Source organism: Vulpes vulpes, unplaced genomic scaffold (assembly GCF_048418805.1).
Source record: "Vulpes vulpes isolate BD-2025 unplaced genomic scaffold, VulVul3 Bu000000640, whole genome shotgun sequence".
Taxonomy (NCBI): domain Eukaryota; kingdom Metazoa; phylum Chordata; class Mammalia; order Carnivora; family Canidae; genus Vulpes; species Vulpes vulpes.
Window position 1 is genome coordinate 328,948 of NW_027325688.1, and position 18,248 is coordinate 347,195.

General features: G+C 35.2%; 1 long non-coding RNA gene across 1 annotated transcript in view; it reads left to right on the top strand.

Annotated features, from left to right (window-relative positions):
- Window positions 1–5,353, top strand: part of LOC140596629 (uncharacterized) — a 36,057-nt gene extending 30,704 nt beyond the window's left edge. The window contains exon 3 of the long non-coding RNA XR_011998525.1: window positions 3,117–5,353. This is a non-coding gene — a long non-coding RNA (uncharacterized lncRNA). The remainder of the gene's footprint in view (window positions 1–3,116) is intronic.
- Window positions 5,354–18,248: the final 12,895 nt, after the last annotated feature.

Here is an 18,248-nt window from a genome sequence, read left to right on the forward strand (position 1 = left end):
TGCAGGGATCACAAGAACAGGGAATGGGCTAAAGGCAACACACAAATCCTCTCCTCTTGTCGAGTTGCATAGAAAATGCATTATCGAATCAAGCAAATGGAGGGGAAAAAACTGTCCTATGTGAAATTTTCATAGCACAACAAAGGAATGTTGCTGTAAGAGATCAGAATATATTTCTTAAAAAATTATCCACTGATCCCAATAGATTAGAACTCATAATCTCCCTTAAAGAAGAGCAAAATTAGAGGAAATGGGTGAACAGAACAGAACAAAACCAAAATCAAAATTAAAGCAAAACCTCAACAGCAAAAGCCTAAGAGGGAAATAAGTCACAAGGGCAGATACTGGGTCACCTGGGTAGCTCAGTCAGTTAAGCATCTGACTCTTGATTTCGGCTCAGGTCCTGATCTCAGGGATGTGGGATGGAGCCTATTTCAGGCTCAGTGCTCAGTGCAGAGTCTGCTTGGGATTCTCTCTCTCCCTCTCATCATGTTTCTGTCTCTCTCTCTAAAATAAAATATTACAAAAAAAAACCCCCAAAATACTGGGAATGGAGTGTGAGAGGATTAATCCTGTATAAAAGACATATTTGAAATGCCAAACTTGATAGAGTAGAAAACCATGGATATACAGCTCACACTTGAGAAATACCAACAGAATTCAAATAACTCCATGGTAAAAATAGATATAAAAATGAGAAAATAATGAAAAAAAGTGAGATCTGCACTCAGGATCTGCATAAGATCCTATGCAGGTAAAGTAATATTCCTTTGAAAAAAATAAGGGGGAAAAAAAGAAGTCTATAATGGAACATTTTTGAGCTGAATAGGGTCCCAAGTGGTGCTCAGACAAAAAGGCCCCAATAACTGTAGCAAAATTAATTAAAGTGATTCCCATTTAGAAACTACTAAGAAAGTAAGGAATTCTAATAGGGAAGAAATATCTATAAATCACTAGATTAGGGCAGCCCCAGTGGCTCAGTGGTTTAGCGTTGCCTTCAGCCCAGGGCCTGATCCTAGAGACCTGGGATCGAGTTCCATGTTGGGCTCCCTGCATGGGGCTTGCTTCTCCCTCTGCCTCTGCCTCTCTCTCTCTCTCTGTCTTTCACAAATAAATAAATAAAATCTTTTAAAAAAAAACCCACTGGATTAAAAAAAATGCCTAAAACAAAACAAAAGCCAACTTCATTGATCTAAGAAAATTCAAGTCTAAAACAATACAAAAAAACCAAACAAAACACCTAAAAACAAAAACAAAAGTTTCATGGTACAAGAACTCTATGTCTAAATGTCCTCAGATATTCTAAGATTCATAGAATATGGTGACATGAACCTTACTGTCACCTCCCCTCTTTGCAACCAACTTTGCCAGCTTTAATTTTCTAGCAATTTTCTCAAGTTTTACTTTAGTACTACTAAAGAATATACGTAATCAAACTAAAAATATTCTTGGCCAAAGTACATCCTATTTATATAATGATTTTTGTATATTAATCCAGGCTATGAAATTTGTAAAAGTTCATGCAGTGGCTTAACTTTGTAATTTGGCAAGAGAAGTTGAACTTTGCTTTCGCCACAGTATAATTTATTTTAGAGGAGTTAAATTATGTCCACTGTATATCTATTACATGTTGTGAATTTAAGGACAGTTCCTGGGAGAAGGTAATCTATGTATGTAAATTGTGAGCTTTTATCAGGAACCAAGAGTTCAACTTGCATAAGGATAAAATGGATCTCTTTGCAAAACAGGAGCTTATCACTAATGAGTGGAACTTGGAACACTGGAATTATTTCTTTCAAAGAAGAGATGAAATGAAGGTAGCTCCCACTTTGGTATGGGGAGTGCTCCTTTATTCATAACATTCAATTAATACTTATTGAGTACTCAGGTTGATATTGGAGATGCCAAGAAAAACATCTCTTGCCCTCTGAGAGTTTATATTCCAGGGATAATATTCATAGAAATTTAAAATGTTGTATGGAGAGGGTGTATACAGCAGAGTTATTCACAGGTTATTATGGGAGTCAGCAGGCGTGGCATCCAAACCATTAGTGAGAGTCCAAGGACCACAGATCATGGAAGCTGGCTTTCTTCCTGTGAACTCTAAACTGTTATTTTTTGTATGTTAAGGTATATGAACTGTCACATGATCAACTTGGAGCAGAGGCAAAGGAAAATTTATTACCTCATACTTTTTCCTAGTCCATTACAAATTTATTCATTAATTGCCTCCTAAAAATACTTTATTCTCTCAAATAAAATCTTTAAAAAAAATGCTTCTCTCTCCTTCTACCCCTTCCCTCCTGCTCATGGCCTGCTTGCACACTTTCTCTCAAATAAATAAATAAAATCATCAAAACAAAAATACAACTTTATTGAGGTATGAATGACATACAAAAACTGTACATATTTAATGTATGCAACTAGGGAATTTCAGAAATAAGTATACATCCATGAAATCACCAATCTCTACCATAAACACAGCGCTTCCAAAATTATTCTTTTGTCCTTTTATTATTTTCTTTGGGTCGAAGTTGTATTTGAGGTCTACAAAGTAACAGAATACATTTCTGGATAATATATTTTTCTTATCTACCTTTCATACTAATTTTAAAAACATCCATCTGGAAGGAATAGGTAATATTTTAAGTACCTGTTGAAATTAGACAGAATAGGGCTTTAGTAGTCAGGAGAGTTATATTCTAACCTGAAATTTTGCAGCTGTAGTAGAACAATGCCTGAATAGGAATAGTTATGAGACTCTACAACCAAAATGTTAAGGAAAAGCAACCTTAGACAAAGATAACTATATACAGGCACAGACGGAACGAGTATTCCTTAAAGACAACTTAAAATACTTTGAAATCCATTTTTTTTCACAATAGTTTTTAAACACTGTCTCTTTCGCTGAAGTGCTATAGAAAATATGTTTATCACTGCAGTATTTTGGCTTAGAAAAACTTGGATTGCATCTTTTGTAACATCAGCATTGAAATACTTGAAAATGTCTGAATATAATAAATTTACAATAAATAAAGTACCACCTAAATCTTCCCTAGATTAGCAATGAGGTCTCAAAAACTGTCAGGTAGAGCTTGTATTTCCCTCTTTTACAGACCCCTTCTGATCACCACTCAAGAGGTCTCAGCTAGACACTGTCGTGGTCTCCCAGCATGTGCCAGAGTGATTCTCAGGTGGGAAGCGCACAGCATCTGCCTTGAGAAGTGATGCTTGGAAGAAAAGCAACAACCCTTTGAGAGGGCTTTTATTTTTCACACTCTACATTAGGCAGTGGGTCCAGAAAGGTACGATTTATACCATTTACATGTGGGAATCCAGAATTCTAAATAGGAGTGTTACAGACCACATGGGCAAAATATTATCCAACAGGTTTAGATTTAATATTGGGGTCTTATATTTTATATAGATTCTTCTGGGATCAAATAATTGTTTATACATCTCAATATGATTTACAAACTTTGTTTTGCATAGAATAATACCCAGTATTTAGTTCGTGTCACTTGCGTTTAGCTTTGTTATTTTCTCCCTTTATGATTGATGGTATCTTAGTTGTCAGCTTGGGCCAGCACATCGACACAAAATGAAAATATATATTTGATCATAACTGAGCTATTGACATCACTAGATTATGAGTGTTTTAAAACTTATTGCCATAATACAACACAGGTGACTTTCTTCATCTGCTTTCATTCCTCCGCTTCTGTAATAACAATCAGTTTTTCTGCAGGTGGAAATGCCTTTTAGTTTGCATAATTCTGTACTGCAATATTGCACCATATTGAAATATATGAAACTTTTGTTTAAGATGAATAGGTGATAAAATGTTTTACAAGGTTTATTTTTTCCATTGGCACCATAATGCTTTGTTACAAAAACAAATAATGAAAAACATCATCATTAACACTCAAAAAAGCACCATAAGGTTAACATGTTTGCTTTTACTGTGATATACTGTATATGATTTGACATTATAACGGTAAAAAGCAAATGAAAACCAACATAATGAAGAGTTTTCTCCATTCTCATTGAGAATCCAAACAAAACATAAACCTGCATAGCATCTTAGCTAAAATTGTTTACTTTGTTCTAATTTTCCAGAGTAACTTTGAAAGAGACTAAGAAATATAAGGTTGAATATGTAAGTTTCATTACGCTCCTTATGAATGTTCTTTCAGTTTTTTTCCCATAAAAACCAAGATTTGAAGTATTCATTCACATTTTCAATCTGCACTGTAGAGTTCTATTTTTTGACAACATAAATATTAACTTTAAGAGATTTGAGCTTTTGTTCCCAAGACAAAATAACACAAAGAGCCAAATAGAAATCTGACAATAAATATTCATGGTATAACAGATAATCCAGGTAACCAAACTTTTAGAAATGAATCCGTGACCATGCAATGCCTGCCAGAAACTGGTGCAATCTGTCCTCTTGCAGGACAGCTCCAAAGCTGGGGTCTTATATGTTACCAGAACTCCCACAGGAGTCCACTCCAGTTCCCCTCAATATTAACTTGCTTGACAGCACACATTTTGTCTCCTATTTGTTCCACTATACCACTCCCTAATAGTTTTTCCCAAACTTCATCTCAGGATCTGCTTCTAGGAAACCCAAAATGAGGCAAAAGATAAGAAACTGGAAATAAAGAGATGACTTATGGTGAGATATAAAGCCACAGAATGGACATGGAGACAAAATCATGATCAGTTTCTCATTGCATACAATGGAATTTAGATTTCATTGGGAAGGTGATGATTAATATGGAATGGTGCAGTTAATTGTATTTTAACAATTAAGAAAAATGTATTTTGGGATATAAAAACTGAGAAAATGCTCTCAAATGTCCATCTCTTGTCATGCTACAATTTATTTTTGACTAATCGTGAGCATGATGCAATTGCCTCTTTTCTGCTTGTCCTCTCAGCTACCATTGACACAGCTGGCCTCAATGGTTAGCTGGCCAATGTACCTGTCTATGGTCCAACAATGGTAATTACAGAAGGAAGAGCACTTATCCATACTTTGAAGTGTATTTGTTTTCATTTTTAACTAATATGCCATTTTACCATATGTCAGGATTTGGGAATTTCCCCACATAATCCTCCTTCATTTAATGATTGTTAGGAATATGTTAAGTCTAACAAATGATGAAATTGAGAGAAAGCAAAATTCTAAAACAGGCTTTATTATGGTTCGTTGTTTTTAGGTGGGAAAAAAATCTTTGAAAGGAACTAAATTTTTCATTCAGTGCAGCAAATATACAGAAGGTATGATGTTGGGAAAAAATGAATAAATCTTGATTATACCTTTCGAAGACTTCATAATTGTGTGTCAAGGGGGTAATATAAATTCTAAAATGGAAGAAGATTTCAATATGAGAAGAGTGAAATGAAATTATAGTTATTTATCATACAGAAATGATGAGCTGAAATTTTCTGAACTACTGGCAAAGGTAGAAGTTGTGTAAGAGGCAGAAAGGGAGAAGCACCTGTTGTTCTTGTCTGTTCAAAAGACCAACATGAAGTCCTTGCTCAAGGACACCTGCCTATCCTTCATTCAAGAATTCTGTGAACTGACTCAAGTATATAAAATTAAGAAAAGAGCCCAGAATCTCTAATCTGGCGTCTGAACTCTTTCATTCACCAAAACTAGAAGGTGCTTTTGTTTGTTTGGGTTGCTATATAAATCAAATGAGACTTCAAGTACTTTGCCTGTCACATTTTTTCCTGGGATCCCACTAATTCATTAGCCACAATCAAACACCTCAGTGTCAATTCATTTCCAGAGATGTAATTGTTCATTCCATTTGGTCTGTGACCACCAGGTTTTTCTACTAAGATTAAGAAACCGGGCAGCCCCAGTGGCTCAGGGGCTTAGCGCCGCCTTCGGCCCAGGGTGTGATCCTGGGGACCTGGGATTGAGTCCCACATCGGGTTCCCAGCATGGGATCTGCTTCTCCCTCTGCCTGTGTCTCTGCCTCCCTCTCTCTGTGCCTCTCATGAATAAATAAATAAAATCTTACAAAACAAAAACAAAAACAAAAAAACAGGTCAATTCCGGCTTATCAGGTGATTTTCCTTTGGTATGCAAGAAGAGAGCAAAGAAACTATTCTGGAAGTTATCTCTGCAATCTATGTCTCATAGGAAATTTACCTTTGTTCAATAGCCTGATTAAGAAAAAAATCAAGCTTTTGAATAAAACGCTAGAGTTAGAACCTAGATTCTGGAGTCTGTACAGATGAGTGGATGAGGAAATCTTATAAATATAATTGTAAGTAGTATATATAGTTCTCCTATAGTTAAAAGAAAAAAAAAAAGGCAGGATGAAGTACAGCTATATCTAATCTTAAGGCAGTGGCTAAGGCTGTACAATGATTGGTGATAAGATAGGGAAGAGATTCATAGAAGTACACTTTGGAATAGCCCAGAATCTGAGATGATCTATTTCTGTTACAAATTCTCAAAGATGTACCAGGGATAATGTATTTTTAAATAATGAAATGGCCAGGATAACCCATACTAAGGATATTATTTACCTTTTTTGTCAGCCTAACTGATGTGGGAAAAAAATAGTTTCAAAAACAAAGCATCCATGGACAAAGAGATTAATATATTAATTCAAATATTTGAGTTCCTATCATGTGCCAGACCCTGTTTCAGGCTCTGATGCAACAAAGAAAGGACTAAAACAGACCAAAACAGCAAAACGGCTTATTCTCATGGAAACTGTTCCAGTGACTAAGGATCTTCATGGTGCAAAAAGCACAAATATTCCCTTACCAAGGATGAGTTCACTAGACTCCCTGCTGAGTTCTAAAATACTGAACAGTTCAGAGTTCCTGATAGAGTTCCACACTGCCAGTTTTTAGCATACTGGTTAAATTGGACCCTTCCAGCAAAGGAAAGACATACTTAGCAGTTCCTCACTGTAAGAGACACTTGTTCTTAATTTAGACTTCCTTTGCCTTGTTCTTTCCAGAAACACTCTTGAATGGTACCCTGCAAACCATAGCATCCAAATTTACTTCCCAGTGTGGATAATAAGATAATTCATTTAGAATTCACTGGCTTTAATATGCACCCAATTATCTAACATAGGACCAAATGGCCTTGTAGGATAGTAGATAGGCCTATTGAAAAATCTAGCTACTGCTAGGCAGAAAAGAAGTATCTTGTGAGGCTGAAGTGCTTTCTTATGACATATGGTATATGTTTTGTGACAGCATACTGGGTCTGGCCCAGACACAGGTAACAAGGAATGAAAGTTTGGGCAATGTTGCTCATGATTACATCTAGAGATGAGCTTTGATATTCAGTTTAGTGCCCAAGGGAGGAATAATCTGGTGGATCCAATAGTGATTCCACTGAACTGGGAAATTCTTGAAACTAGTCTAAAGGTCAATATGTATTCCTCATGCCATTGATAAAACAAAACATAGGGTTATTCTGATGGCTTGGAAAGACTTTATCAAAGAAAATGTTAATGTGAATTTCAAAAGGATATAGATGACAAGGTGTTTTTTGGAATATTTCATTTTATAATAATGAAATAAAAGGTGGTCTGCCACAATTCAGGTACCTTTAATTGATCAAACATTATTTGTACATGTCATCTCTAATTGGCTCTATCTTATTATAGTTTATTTGCCATAATGTTTCCATTGCAGATTCACTCTTGTATTCATTCAATCATTCATTTATTCACCTATTCCACAAACATCTCTGTACCTGATTACCAAGATAAGAGCTTTTTTTTTCTACAAGGACACAAAGATAATGGTCTTCAAACTTCTGAAGTTTAGTATAAAGATGGATAAATTAGAAAACAGTTATGATAAAATTTGGTAAGCAAATATATTACAGGATAGAGCTAGTGGATGCTTTGATGAGTAGCCAGCTGAAATGGAAAATACCATCACGAAGAAGTGATCTTAAGTTGTATTAAGAAAATGTGTTGGAGATAAAGCACAAGAGTCATTGCAGACAATCTCTGTTTAGGGGAAACATGTCCAAGGACTCACAGCAGGAGAACATGGTATACTCTAGAGCTTGCAAAAGCACATACTGGCTAGAGTGGAGGATATAACAGGTAATAATAAATTCATTACTACATAAAGAAATGTACCTATGACATAGTGCTCAAAAAATGAATATGTGGACTAAAGAAGGTAATTATGAAGTCCTGAAGATAGCTTTTCTCCCAGTCTTTAATGTTATTCGTGTGAATTAATGCCATGTCTTCGGGAACCTAAAAAAAAAACCCTAGATGACACCTTAATATAGTCCCTCAAAATCAACACTGCACATTTATCAAATTAAGTCTTATGGAAGAAAATAGAGTTCTGTAGAAATGAGACACACAACAGATAGTTTGGGAAGAGAAAGGAAGACATTAGGAATGATTCATTGAATGAAAGCTCATGAGAATAGGGTTTGTAGAAGTAGTTGGCCGTGGGCTCTGAATGTCTAGAAACCAGGAATAAAGAATGGAATAAGACAAATACAAGATTTTTTAAATTTTATTTGAGCCTGATTGTAACTTGTCTCCAGAACATTGTTGGTAGTTTTGTTTTCCCAGAGCTGTGACAAAAGTCATCTACAGTGGTACGTTACAAAGAGAATTTGCACTAATTCAGGAAAACATTTTGTAATACTACATGATTTCCTAATAAGAAATTTTGCTATTTTGTTTCACACCAGTATTTAATTTTCCTTCAAATAGTATTACATTCTTAATGTCTAATTTCTTAATTCAAGAAATGCACTGATTAGTTAACTTGAGATTTAACTTGAGAACATTATGTTTCAGGGCCTTTATTTATCATTTTACCCCCAATGGATCAATGCATGCTTATCACTTTTATTAACTCACTTCACATTCTCTTTAACAGAAAGAAGGATTTTAGTTGTTAGTAACTGTTTTTCTCTTTAAAAACCACACAGTGATCTTTAAATAAATTAAATTACAAACTTTATCTATTCCCATTTTATCTGCTACAAACTAGTCAACAGAATTAGCCATAGCATTCACACTCCTGTTTCTTCCTGATGCTACAACATCCACATATAAGCAACTGCGTTTTACAACATGGCTTTAGTCAAAAACTAACATTGCTTTTGCAATGTGTATGATTATATGGAGAAATGATAGCTTCTCCAAAACAGACCCCAAAGCATATGTCTCAAACACAAGTTTATTTTTTTTTTCCTCATCTAACCATTCAAAAAGGGCACTTAGGATAAGAAAGCAGGTTTCCTACATGTGTGATTCATGGGTCTATGGATCTAGCACCATCAGAAATTCATTAATAGGCCTAGGAAGGTAATCAAGAAAATTCCCCCTGGCAAGGAAAGTGCCTTACAGTGCCTGACTAGAAGTTCTGCTAGTGACTTCTTTGGATTGCACACTTTCCCCAACAAGTTTTAACTGCATTTTATGGTCCCTGCTTGACAGCTAGCTGTACATTGAGTGTTCAAGAAAAGCATACACTAGGGGCTGAAGGTATAAGGATGGGAGCAGGTAACAAGTCTTTTAGACTAACTCAAACGGAACCATAATTGGACCTAATGGAGAAAAATGTGATGCCAGATACTGAACCAAATTCACAGACTCAATGCAATTTTACATTGTATACTTTGTGAAAGGAGAAGTATTTTCTGTCTGTGGTAAATATAGTATGCACGGATAATTGTAGGTAACTATGGTAGAGATTTCTAAATACCTACCAGGATCAGAATTTCTACTTCTTGGATATGCAGCGAGATAGATTTCCTAGTTACCCTATATTAAGTGTGTTAAGTCACTTAGGTTTTGTGACTTTTAACTGTCACTTTACCTAAAGTAATGTGTACCAATAACAGAAATGGAAATGAGACTCTAAGGAGTTGCAAAAGGTAGGTTAGGAATTAGGTTAAGAATTTGGGTTCAAGTTGGATGAAAGGAAAAATAAAATATTTGACATTCCTTCAGGGAGTTCTATTAGCTAAGTTGTAGAACACTATCTTTAAAATAGCCATTAAAGAGATACCTGAATGGCTCAGCAGTTGAGTGTCTGCTATCAGCTCAGAGCATGATCCCAGGGTTCAAGGGATCGAGTCCCACATCAGGCTCCTCATAGGGAGCCTACATCTCCCTCTGCCTATTTCTCTGCCTCTCTGTGTCTCCCATGAATAAATAAAATCTTAAAAATGAATCAATAAATAAAATGTCCATTAAAGATTTCCTGATCCAATCCCTGATTAATTCTATAGTTTCTCCTTGTCTTACATTATTAGCTATAATCTTACCTTACCAGATTTTGTCTTTCAATTCTTGAATGTGGCATGATCCCGCATCCACCCACCCCATATCAGAGCCTAAACAAATATTTTCTCTGCCTGAAATGCAATACTCTTAATTTTCCCAATCACTACTCAAACTTTAGGTCTTTGCTTAACGTTACTTCTTTTAGCAGTATAGCAACAAGCTCCACATTATTAGATTGGAGCAGACTCCTCTGACGTAAGAGCAGAGAACCTGTTCTGCATTCTTTCATTTGACAAGTACTTACTAACTCTTCTACATATCAGGCATAATATTAGGGGTTTGGGATACTCAGGGATATGATGTAACAGGGTATCCACTCTTCTGGAACTTAAATCAAGGAGGATGCTAAGGTAAGGGTAGAAGAATCAAACTGAAGGATGTTATTCTTGGAGACATAGTGATCTGAAGGCAATTCCAGTGAAAACTTGTAAACTAAATTGGTATTTAAAGTTTTCGCTGAAGAAATATTAATGGGGGGCGGGTGAGAGGATGAAGAACATAAGGAATGTGCTACAGTGCACATAGTAATGTACCTCCTTGGGGCACATCTATTTTGCTTGTCCAGCACCTGAGTTCTTGAGTTTGGATTGATAAAATATGAGATAGTTTAAGTTTTACCCAACACAAATTTATTTTGCTTTAGGGAGGTGACAGGGTAGACAGGGACCTAAGTTTATGACAAAAGTATAGTAGAAGCCTCATAGCTGTTACATTGAAGCTGCCTACTGTGCCCAGGAGTAGGTTGGGGCAAACTACCTCATGACAGGAAATCAATATGCTTTGAGTCCCTCTGGATTTTATATTTTACAGTTCTGTACCCCTTAGAGATATGTGACTAGAATCCATTCTCCAGTGCAGTTGTAGCTCATTAATATCAGTTACTCCTCACTAAGTTACCTTAATAAAGGAGAGGTACTTGCCTCTGTATATCATATTCTCAGAATCTCATTTATTTGGGATCCATGTCTGTCCTTAGACTCCCCGATTTCACATTGCAATGAGGATTAGGTCAAAGAAAATCCTCAGACTTCTATGAAGCTAAAGGAATGGCCTCAAACGGGCTGTTTTGTATCTGGCAAAGTGAGCAGACAACATGGGAAAGCCCCAGTGTTGGTGGAAGGGCTAAGAAGCAGACATGCTATATAGTTCTAGATATCAGAATGAATCTCAAAGAGGCCAGAGGGCAAGGAGCAACAAGTAGTACAAGAGGAGACTGAAAAGATAAACATGGTTATGATCCCAAAAATCTTTGCCTGTGTTAAGGAATTTATTTTCTGAACAATGAAAAGTCACTGAGGGGCTTTAATGGTAAGATTTTATTTTGAAAGTTGCAGTCCAGCTGCAACATAGGTGCTTATATGAAAAGAGAAAATGCCCAGGGTTTAGAGATAATCTAAGCAAATATTAGGTAAGACTATATAGTAAAGGAAGTGGTGATAGACATGTATAAATTTAGGAGATATTTAAATGGTAAAATTGACAAGACTTGCTGAGAGATTGGATAGAACAATGGGAGAGGTATGTGGCAGGTAATAATTCCAGCTTGATGTTTTGTGTTATCGCTCGCCGTTTTCAAGAACACACACACACACACAAAAAACAGTGTTGGGATGAAAATCATGATTTTTGTTTTGAAGTTTGGTTTGAGGTCTCTTTGAAAAATCCAAGTAGAAATATCTATTAACAGGAAATATAGGTTTCTAGAGCTCAGGGGTGATCTGTTGGATGGGACTATGGCTTTGGAAGCCATAAGCATGGATGAAGTTGCCCCGAGAGAATCTAGAAGAAAATATGGGATAGAATCAAGTCTTACAGATTTCTATTATATATCGGTCAAGAGACAGAAGGAATTCACAAAGAAATGTATAGGTAGTGACTACAAACAATTAGGGAAACCTAGAGAGTGTTGTGACAAAATAACCAAGAAAAGAGCATGTTTTACAAAAAAAAAAGTGTTGAAGTCTGAGTAATGGACATTGATTTGGAGTCATGAAAGTTAATTACCTAGAGAGGCCTTAGTGAGAACTGATTCAATGGAGTTGATATAGAAGCCAGTTTTGGGCAGCCCTGGTGGCCCAGCGGTTTAGTGCCACCTTCAGCCCAGGGTGTGATCCTGGAGACCTGAGATCGAGTCCCACATCAGGCTCCCTGCATGGAGCCTGCTTCTCCCTCTGCCTCTCTCTCTCTCTCTCTGTCATGAATAAATAAAACCTTTTTTAAAAAGCCAGTTTTGTTAGAGACTGGGTAAATGAAAGCAACAGTGAGTGCAGCCAATTCTTCAGAGTAGTTTGGTTATGAAGGGAAGGAAAAAGGAAGTTGGAACAATATAATAAGAGTACAAGATATATATTTTTACACCACAAAGGTAACTGATAATGTGAAGTTTTAAACAGGGAGGAGGAGATGAAAGAACTTTTAAAAGTTCATTAGAAGTCTGAGAGTAACTTTCTATTTCATTTGCAAGAAGCTTGGATAGCCCTAGGCCCTAGTTCCTTTCTGCCTTTGGTTTCTTAGAGAGCTGGCTCAGTTGCAGTAAGCAAGTTTGCAGAGAGCAGTGGCCTTGGCCTGACTTCATCATTCCTGGCAGACAAGGGCCCTGAATATACACACCCTTTAGTGGTGTTTCTAGGTTTGGAGACTCCTTGAAGATATATTTCTTTTACTCAAGTATCGCCCAATCTCTCAGGCTAATGTATAAATATGTAAAGCAACCAGGTGAGTTTAGGGAAGCTGGTTCAAGATTTATTCATGAGAGACACAGAGAAAGAGAGAGGCAGAGACACAGGCAGAGAGAGAAGCAGGCTCTTCCAAAGGGAGCCCAATGTGAGACTTGCTATCTGGACTCCAAGACCAGGCCCTGACTAAAGGCAGATGCTCAACCATTGAGCCACCCAGGCATCCCGGAAGCTGGTTATTTCTTGAAGAGCCCCACTCCATTGTATGTCCCATCTCCAGCTGGTTAAGGTAGGCCTCATCTGCCGGAACCTTGATCATGACACATGTCAAACACCTTTGCCTGGTCTATACTACCCGATAATGAAAATTGAGAGGACTGTATGTGTGCTGTTATTTCTCTGCTTTTAAGTTTCTCTCCCTAAGAAATCCTATGTTTTACCTGTGCCACTAAAGTTGTATATCTGTAACCCTTTTGGAGTAGTATTTCAGAATTTCTCTGTGTCAGATGAAGTGGTCAAATCATCTGCCTTACAGATCAGCTGCTGTTGCTCTACATTTTATTTTTGTTTTACTTTTCACTATAATATGTTGTAGAATTTTTAGCCATTTTATGTATATTTTTCTGCCATAGTTAGAGTAGTAATTTTCAAATTTCCCTCAAGTTTGTGAACAATGAAAATCCTATACCAGAAACCCAGATATGAAGGATAATGCATAAGAAGGCAGAGAAAGAAAGCTAAAAAAAAAAAAAAAAAAAAAAAAAAACAAACCCAAAAACCAAACCAAAACAAACCAAAACAAAAAAACCCAATACAAGAAAAATCCATACTTGCAATGGTCTTGCTGAGAGGGAAGCACTCTACATTCTATTATATCCCAATAGACAAATACCCATAAGATATCTCAAAACTCCCATTACAACTACACACACAACTGAGTCTCAAAGTCTTTCTGAAAAATGAAAAAGATGGAAATTCTTAATTTTTAACTAAAAAACAAACAATTCAAGCAAGCATTCTGTTCTATCTCCCACTTGTTGCATATAAATTCTTCATGGAAGAAATTCTAAGAAATCCCAGAACTGTTTAACCACGTCCACAACACAATTTACAGATCTTCGCAAACATTGTACTTAAGGTAAGGCTCCAGCTACTGTATATTTTCCTTTCTTCTGGGTCAGCAAATCATCTTGGTTGCTTCTATTTAGCTCTAGAAGTCTACTCTCCTGGTTGTTAATAGCAAACATACATAAGCAATCATGCAAGATTCATGAAAACTCAGAGAAAACACTTGACTTTTTTTTTTTTTTTTTTTGTATTCCCCGTTACCAGAAGCTCTAGAAAGGTTGGTATATGGCATGTGCTTGGAGTAACGTAGAATTTGTGTGTCAAAGCAATAGTTGTAGCCACTGCTGGTTTCCAAAGTCATAGACACTGACTGGATAACATGAATTCTTTAATATGTCTCAAATATCCAAATACCAGCAATAAAATATGTTGCTTTTGATCAAATGCCAACTACATATTTGGGGATTTGTTATGAAAGCTGTTAATTGGTATATGATCAGACATAAATTGCTTTTAAAATAATCTGACATTTCTGTCATAAATCATCATGTCACATTCAGCTCTATCATGGTAGTTTATAAGAAGAGAACATAAACATGACACAATTTGTCAATAGAATCCAATACAGTAGAGTACCATATGATATGCCATAAGATTGAAGAAAAAAGATCAACAACCTCAGATTTGAGGCTGACGGCCAATTGCCATAGGAACTTAACCTGACTTTTCTGTGACAATAGCTAAAATATTCTTAAAGTGGAATCAAATACAAACATATTTTATAAAGTATTTTAATTCCTTCTGTGGAAATAATTAGAATGCTTTCCCCTTCTCCCTAAACTAAGTAAACTGAATCACATGTATCTTATTATTAGAAATATTATAAAATAGACCAAGAAAAAAGTGTCTACAGAAACTAAACATTTTCTGCCAGATACTGGATGAAAGAAAAAAAAAAGGTGTTTCTCAAGGACATCTTGATTTTATCTAATTTCATAAGCATGCTCATGGGGATGTAGGGAGGTCAAATTATCACACTGAATTATGGAAAGAATTATCTCAATCCTTTCATAGTAGGATGCAAAATGCTGTATGTTTTATCTATTCATTTGGATTTAATGGATATATTATTCTTCCTTTCTTTTTCTGGCTTAAATGAAGAGCTAACCCCAAATTATATAAAGAATACTAGATCATGAATGCACCAGATGTCTGATGCAATATGTAAAACCTGTCACATGAAGTAAGAGAAAAGTTATTTTTAAACGAATATTTGAGTATATAACTCCTATTCATCTCTTTTTTCAGACTATACACAGACTTTTATATAAATTATAAAAGGCGGTTCCATAGATGAAAGCTGTTTGTAATTTGTAGAGGCCATTTTCTTGTCAACTTGGTAGTCTTTCTCATAGCAGTTTCATTATTAGGCAAACCAATTAAGTGTGCTCAGAGTAAGCTACATATGCTAAGTACACAATTTGTATAAAATTCTAATCTGTTCATTACCTTTATACCAGTGATTTTTTTCTCCCTGACTTGAAGTAGTAGGTTCATTTTTTTTTAATAAGAATTTTGTGTTAAAAATGGCATGTTGAAATGCCTGACATGAGAATTCTCAAACTGTCTTAACTAGATTTTGGCATTTAATAAGCTGTAAACTGCTGAAGCTATTTGCAGATGAAGTCTCATTTTTGTCCATCAGCAGGGGGCTGGAAGCATAATTAATTGAGTGAAAGTTAAAAGACGGACAGCACGGTTACATTTATGCAAATATTGCAGCAGAACATCTAACGGAAGAGAAAAATAGCTTGCAACCAATTGGTTTGGTTTTGGACCAAAATCCACAGGGTCCATTTAAACATTGCAGATTGTGCATCTGACAATTAAGACCTAGTGTTTCTTAATGCTAGTTGTGATGGTAAGAATAGTAGGCAAAAAGTCAAAGTCCAGAGAGACAATTCTATTTCTGCTCTCTTTTTTACCTCTCATGAATGTTAAAATATCCTTGCAAAAAAAAAAACAAAAAATCAAAAATCAAATGATGCATGTGTGTGCAACCATATGCCAGGCTCTGCTGTTTGTTTCTTTTATTCATATCCCAGGCATATGTACTCTTGCACACCAAAGGTTCCATTTAATTAAAGTTAGTTAAAAGCTTAGACCACAGAGATCAGGACAGCTGCTTGAGATATTAACCTGGGTGCCGTCGGGGGACAGCATAAGCCTTTGCTAGTATTCTGTCTCCTATTACATATTTTGGTGGGGTTTTTCCCCAGTAGCTCTTTGCCTCAGAAGACCACTGACTTTTCCTTAAATGTTTGGGAAACATTAGCTTCCCCAATGATCACAGGAAATTTCAAATTGAAATTTTACATACTCCTCATCTGTATGTTTTTCCTCATGACTGTAAGGATCTGCATGACTACCTTAGTGATTGATTTTTGACTAGTTCCTTTGTGTGTGCTTTTGATTTTTGGCTATTCAGCAAAATATTGCTTCCCATAGAGAAATTTCTTAAATAATATTTTCTTCTTCTCATACTTCTGTTCTTAGAATTAAAGCCTCAACTAGACCCGCTTTTTTTAATGCTACAGTAGACTTATTAACAAAAATGGTTCTGTGTTACAGAATTGTGTCTCTTTTTAAAGTATTATAAAAAGACAACATTTAGAAACTTTAGTATTATTTCTAATTGAAGTTAAGCCTATTTCCAATCCTGTTATTTGAAGCTTTAGGATATAAAGTTTAATCCTAAAAATAGAATACAATATTTTTTGATGCCTGCAGGAGATAAAGATTTTAAAAACAAATCAAAACAAAAACAAGATAGATGTCCATGGCATATTCTCAGTGATTGATTGTAAAAGGTTTCTGAAGAATCTATACTTAAAGGTGTGTAAAAACATTAAAAGAAAGCATAGAAAACTAGCTTGAAGTAAATGAACTTACATGGAGACCTTCCATATTCAATTGAATGTCCTATATTACTTTTGTTTCATAAAATTTTATTCCTTATTATAAAGTGCATTGCTGTATAATTCTGTTTCCTTGCTTCAAGTCAAGATGCTAAGCCCATGATGAAAATGCTTTTTGTATACTGTCATTTTTGTATTGTCATTTTCTTCATAAACAGTTTTTAATCTTCAGTTTAATTTCAAATGTAGAATATAATTACATAATTTCCACTACCAAACACTTCATATTTCTAAAAATATGGCACCCCTTTATAAGTATTAGCTATTGTATACATTGATTTTTACAGTCCAAATCCTGAAAAAAAGTTTTCAAATTTATATTCTAGAGTGATAACTGAAATTTTTGAGCTGTATTTCTCTTTAGATGTTCATAAAGGTTGCAAAATTTAGTAACATACTTAGCAATATCAAGTGCATTACACGCAAAAAATAGATTTTAACATGAATTATATAAGAAACAGAGAGAGAGACACACATACACTCTTATACAAAGAACAGATCCAATTCCGAGAAGTTTTGTTTGCTTTATTTCATTGACGGGAGAATCAAGGAAGTCTTTCTAAAGTGAACCCTTTTAAGGAACATATTTGTCCAAACAAAAGTGATTTTTTATTATCCTAGTTATTATGGCTTTATATACCTTTTTAAATGAACTTCTCTTAAAAGTGAAGTATAAATATTTGTATGTGTGTTGGTAGTGGTAGTGGAATTTTTGTTTTGTTTTGTTTTGTTTTTTAGGCTTCCCATAATTTAATTTTTGTTCTGGCAGGTAAGAATAGTTTTAGATATATTGAGAAACTCCTGATTTATCATTCTAAAATTTCAATTGTCTAATAATTTGGAAGATCTCCTTTCATATAATACAGTTTAGTCCTCTATAATGTGAATCATTCTATAACGGAAGGAATAAGTTGCCTTTGTTGTTCTTTGGCTGCGAAAGAAAAAACCCTGTTTCCAAGAAATAAATTTTCTGGTTCATCTGAAAATGTTAGGAAGGAACTTCTACTTTTTTGGCTATTAACATTTTATTTTTACTTCTATATACTCTAATTACATAGGGATTCTTTTTCCTGGATATAAAAGAGAGGACAGTAAATTGAAATTAAGTTAAATACATTCAGAAAACATTTATCTTAAAAATAAAAAAGCAACTATTTGAAAAGAAAAAAAAAAAGTCATTTGTCCGGTAGTCAGTTCAA